A 5,833-nucleotide genomic window follows, 5' to 3' on the forward strand; every position below is an offset into this window, starting at 1 on the left:
CTATGTGTATACACTGTGTGTGTACACTGTGTGTGTACACTATGTGTATACACTGTGTGTGTACACTGTGTGTGTACAATGTGTGTATAAACTGTGTCCACTGTGTGTGTACACTGTGTATACACTGTGTGTACATTGTGTGTGTACACTGTGTGTACACTGTGTGTGTGTACACTGTGTGTGTACATTGTGTGTGCACTGTGTGTCGCTGTGTGTGTCACTGTGTCACTGTGTGTGTCACTGTGTCTGGCACAAGCGTCGTGGTGACGTCACCACCACTTAGTGGCGAATGGCGATTGTTGTTGTGTCAGTGTCACTGTGCGTCTGTCACTGTGTGTGTCAGTGTGTGTACACTGTGTGTGTGTACACTATGTGTGTACACTGTGTGTGTACACTGTGTGTGTGTACACTATGTGTATATACTGTGTGTGTACACTGTGTGTACAGTGTGTGTGTAAACTATGTATATACACTGTGTGTGTGTACACTGTGTGTGTGTACACTGTGTGTGTACAGTGTGTGTGTACACTGTTTGTGTATACTGTGTGTATACTGTGTGTGCACAGTGTGTTCACTGTGTGTATACACTGTGTGTGTGTACACTGTGTGTGTACAGTTTGTGTATGTACACTGTGTGTACACTGTCTACACTGTGTGTGTACACTGTGTATATACTGTGTGTACACTGTGTGTGTGTACACTGTGTGTATACACTGTGTGTGTGTACACTGTGTATAAACTGTGTGTGTACATTGTGTATGTACCCTGTTTGTGTCCGCATTGAACCGAACCCCCGGCAAGGCCATCTACTTAATGACGAGAGAAAATTCACACGAAATGTCCTTTTCAATGAAGTCTTCCAGATGTAAATTGATACAAGCTTTTAATGAAGAAATAAAATCATCTAATTCAAAACACAACACAATTCAAGATGTTTCATTTTAAAACTTCAAAACGGAGCATGGGGTACTTGCGTGAATGCGTCCTTCGTGTGCAAATGTTGTGACTTTCCTGGCCTGAAGGCCGTCAATGTGTTGGACCATTAAATGGTGCACAGCGTCTCAACAGCAGTGGGGTTTGCTTCAACCGATGGTCACGAACATCCAGACGTGAATCAGCAAGGAGCATTTCTAGTCCCAGTTAGACAAAATCTACGTCAACACGTAAGACAAAACTACAATTCGTGTTGTAGAGAATGTACCTCGTCCTATACGTGCAACTTTTAAGTGGTATGCCTTGTGACTGATGAATGATCCGAGTGTGCTCCCTATTTCAAAGAGAATGAGTTGCTCCAGGGGCAGATGCTTCGTGAAACACAAAAGTACCCTTTGACCTGTATCACAAGAACAACGGGTCTCACCTGAGTTCTCTGTACAGGTTACTTCCAAAACAAACACACACTTTGTCCTAACATCACTTATTCAATGTTTGACCCTCACAGACAAAATGTTACCTGTACGCGCACAGTCAGACAAGTATTAATTCTAAATCATTGACGGGCATATTATCAACATTGAATTACTGCAGCGAAATTGACTGCATCACGTTACATCGTATTAACAAGAAGTTATTTTACAAATACGCACCGTCTGCTTAACCGTGTATGTACACCGTACTATTGTTGCGTCATTCAAAACGAGTAGGCCGTTGCATGCTGGCGTCTGGGTCAAAATGTATCAAATTCTAAACATTACGCTACAAATAATAAATCACGGAGTTTCGATGGCAACACAAGCAATCGTCATCAGGTGGGACAAGCACAGCAGCACTAATAAGAAACTGCTGGAGTAGGCGCCTACTACTTCAGCAGTTTCTCTTGCTGTGGTTGTCCCACCTGATGACGATTGCTTGTGTTGTGATCTAAACGCCGTGATCTGTTGTTTCTACCCACGTGGTGACTTTACCGAAATAACTCAAGAGTGTGGATTCCTGCAGTCACGAAAGCTTCGAATCAAGATTGCCTACAAACTACACAACCGAGATGACGCATCATCGCCCCCTACTAACAGGCTCTTGTCCACATGCAGGCTGGTGCAGGGCCACCACCTTGCGCCACACAGGGGAAGCTGCTATTTGGGGATGCTCTTCGAGTGTTTCAGACGAGATACAAAACTCCGAGTTGCTGAGGCGGTTAAGCAAGCACCGTGTAAATGCAATTATTATGATAACATAGTGAATGCTTGGGGGCTTATTGTCTCTCGCTCCTGGTTGGAGATCTACCCAACCCACGGGCCCACAAAGATTGGCCGCCCTTACTCTGCAGGATGAACCTAAGAAATGAGTGTCCAACTTCACATTATTGTCATTAAAGGCCTGTGACAAAGGTGCATCTATTGGAGCGACATCGTCTATGGCTTACACATCTACCGGGTCTCCACTTGACTTTGTATTGTCTAGGAGCAAGTCCACCCACACCTACACTTCCACAAACTGCTGGGAGTTGCCTTGCTCTGCCTCACAGTCAGAATTCTCCTCCTGCTTCACGTTGCCTCCATCGATGTGAAGGTCGGATTTTGAAGTTGAATCTCCATCTTCACATTTAACCTGCACTTCTTTACTCTTCACCATCACTTCTTCCCTCTTCACCATCACTTCTTCGCTCATCACTTCTTCCCTCTTCACCGTCACCTCTTCACATTTCACCTCGATACCTTTAAGTGTCAAAGCTGGGATTTTCCTCCGGTTCTTGTTTCATGAGGGATGGGCTCATTGCGGCACTTTGACTTTCACAAGCTGACTTCAGACTAAACTCCTTGTGGATCTTCCTATGCTTGTGCATTCTCTGGTGCACTTGAAGATTTTATGAATCTGCAAACGCCTTCCAGCAGAGTGCACCTGAAGGGTTTCTCTCCTGTGTGTTCTCTGGTGTTTTTGAATAGATGAATGTGAGAATGCCTTTCCACACACACTGCACTTGAAGGGTTTCTCTCCCGTGTGTGTTCTCTGGTGTCTTTGACGATTTGATGAATCTGCAAATGGCTTCCCGCACAGAGTGCACCTGAAGGGTTTCTCTCCTGTGTGAGTTCTCTGGTGTACTTTAAGATGTGGCAACTGTGCAAACATAATCCCGCACAGAGTGCACTGGAAGGGTTTCTCTCCCGTGTGTGTTCTCTCGTGTCTTTGAAGAACTGATGGCCATGCAAATGCCTTCCCACACACAGTGCACTTGAAGGGTTTCTCTCCTGTGTGTTCTCTGGTGTACTTTAAGATGTGGTGACTGTGCAAACGCCATCCCACACACAGTGCACTTGAAGGGTTTCTCTCCTGTGTGTGTTCTCTGGTGTTTTTTAAGACCAGATGACTGTGAAAATGCCTTCCCACACACACTGCACTTGAAGGGTTTCTCTCCTGTGTGTGTTCTCTGGTGGGTCTGAACAACTGATGAATGGGCAAACGCCTTCCCGCACAAGGTGCACCTGAAGGGTTTCACTCCCGTGTGTGTTCTCTGGTGTCTTTTAAGAGCAGATGACCGTGAAAATGCCTTCCCACACACACTGCACTTGAAGGGTTTCTCTCCCGTGTGTGTTCTCTGGTGTATTTTAAGAGCAGATGACTGTGAAAATGCCTTCCCACACACAGTGCACTTGAAGGGTTTCTCTCCTGTGTGTGTTCTCTGGTGGGTCTCAAGAACTGATGGCCATGAAAATGCCTTGTCACACAGTGCACTTGAAGGGTTTCTCTCCTCTGCGAGTTCTCTGGTGCTGTGTCAAATTTCCAGTCCGATCCGTGCTGTATGCACGCTGGTCGCAATATTGACTTGTCGTACCGAGCTGCTGTGCTGACTGCCTTTGCTCCATCAGACCAGTGTCAGCTGCAGACAGAAAATAAGAATATGCACACCATCTACACGTCAGTATCGAGGCACAGAGGAATGCATATATACAGTCACATGTGACTTGCACGTCTATACTTATTTATATATTCATGATGCAGTGAAAAAGTTTCCCAAATACCTCACACGGGCTGTCATGGCACACAATGAGAGGGCAAATGGTCATAAATATGCCTGGAAGCCCTCGTATCTTCAAGATGAATGTTAACTCAAAACTCCGAGTACATAATTTCGGCAAAGGGTGTTGAAAACAAAACTATTTGTGTTATGCAGAAATGCATGAATTAATGTTCAATCGCAACTTAGAGGTGTGAATCCAGGCTCAGATGTCCTTAAATGCTGGGATGAACAGATCCGACTTCAGCTGAATGTGTGTGCTGTGTTCACCTCCTGTTTCCATTCTTACAAAGACTTCCAGAGAAAAAAAAAACTATTGTTTTGATATAACTTCCGTGTTCAACAGAGTTAATAGATCTTCTTTGGTTCTTTTGGTAAAGTCACGTAGAATGAGAATAAAATAATAAAATAAAACAATAAAATTCTCACGACGTTTCGGCCACAACACAAGTGGCCTTCTTCAGGTGAAAGGAACAAACCTGTCGGGACGACAAAGCTACAATGAACGCTGCTAAGATTCGTAGCGTCTTTTAAACTGGTTGAGAGAAGTGAGGCACCTTGACAAAGGGGTTTACATAACAGGATAATTTAGCATAGACTTTACTGCAAACACAAACTTGACACTGTCACGGGTCAAGAGGCGGTGGCATGTCCAGAACCATGCCTGGCCACCTTCATCTGCTCAGCATTAATGCTTAATCACTCCACCAAGTAATTAATTGAGGATCAACAAACATAGCCGAGGCTAACTGGAGTTTGCGTGTCTCTCTCCGTGGTGAGATGTTAACTACCTCACCTGGTATACAGGAAGTCGTGGGTTCGATCCCGACCCTGACGCCTGCTGTATATTTGGAGTTTGCGCGTCTCTACGTATAGTGTCTTTGACCGATAGACATTGACACACGTATTCTTGGTTCTTTCGGTAAAGTTACGTAGATAAAAAATAACAATAACAGATAATACAATTACATTAAATAAAGACCACTTGTGTTGCAATCAAAACGTGGGGGTTTTTTGCTTTATTTACATTTTATTTTTATTATGTTATTTTATTTTATTTTCTATCTACGTGGCTTTACCGAAAGAACCAAGAATATTAATTCCTGCAGTCACCAAAGTTTTAAGTCAAAACATTCACACACGTTGACAAAGCCTCACCTTGTGTTGTTGTGGGCAGGTCGCTTCTGATAACAAGAGCGGTATAGCAGCTCAAGCGGGCTTGGCCTGGTGAAAAAAATAAAAACTGCGTGAATATTTACAATAAAACAAAGTTACACAGTGGCGAGCCGGGTGAAGACAAATTAAACTTAAGCGAGATAATTAAAGTGAACGCAATCAGGCGAGGGCAGGAGGCAAGGCCCCGCGTGGCGAGGCCCCGCGTTGTAAAGTTCCAACCTGGACATCGATTCCCATGCTCGCTGCTACTCAACTGACATCCCTACGAGAGAGAGAGAGGCTCTACCTTGGTAAACAACAACCACCATGACCACCATGAGAATTTCTCACCTCGGATTTCAGTCCAAGCGCGGATCGGCAGCCTCCTGTTACCTCGCGACGTCACGCGGGTAAGCAGGTATCATGACGTCACTTCCGGGGTAAGAGACACGCCCCTCCCACAATGAGCGGCTCTGTAACTGAATAAATTATATACTTAGTTTTTTCGGTAAAGTCACGTTGAAGAGAAACAACAAAATAATAAAATATATATAATCCAATAAAAAATTCTCATGACGTTTCGACCATAACTCAAACGGTCGTCTTCAGGTGTGTTGGTTTGCAAAAAATTATTTTTAAACGGCGCATTTATTTATTTATAAAAAAAACGTTAGTGCCACGCGCAACGATTTGGCAGTTTACCCAGGACTAGTCCATCTATATTCTGAA

At 44.2% G+C, this 5,833-nt stretch overlaps 1 long non-coding RNA gene across 1 annotated transcript; it reads right to left on the bottom strand.

The window, feature by feature from the left end:
• Positions 1-1,819: 1,819 nt before the first annotated feature.
• Positions 1,820-5,526, bottom strand: LOC142913288 (uncharacterized). Its single transcript, XR_012934598.1, has 3 exons — positions 5,456-5,526; positions 5,108-5,173; positions 1,820-3,811 (listed from the first exon to the last, which is right to left on the bottom strand). It is a non-coding gene; the product is annotated as an uncharacterized LOC142913288 (long non-coding RNA).
• Between the last annotated feature and the right edge of the window lie 307 nt (positions 5,527-5,833).

Source organism: Petromyzon marinus, unplaced genomic scaffold (genome assembly GCF_048934315.1).
Source record: "Petromyzon marinus isolate PM22_M1 ecotype Great Lakes invasive population unplaced genomic scaffold, UKy_Petmar_22M1.pri1.0 PM_G_Scaffold_24, whole genome shotgun sequence".
Lineage (NCBI taxonomy): Eukaryota > Metazoa > Chordata > Hyperoartia > Petromyzontiformes > Petromyzontidae > Petromyzon > Petromyzon marinus.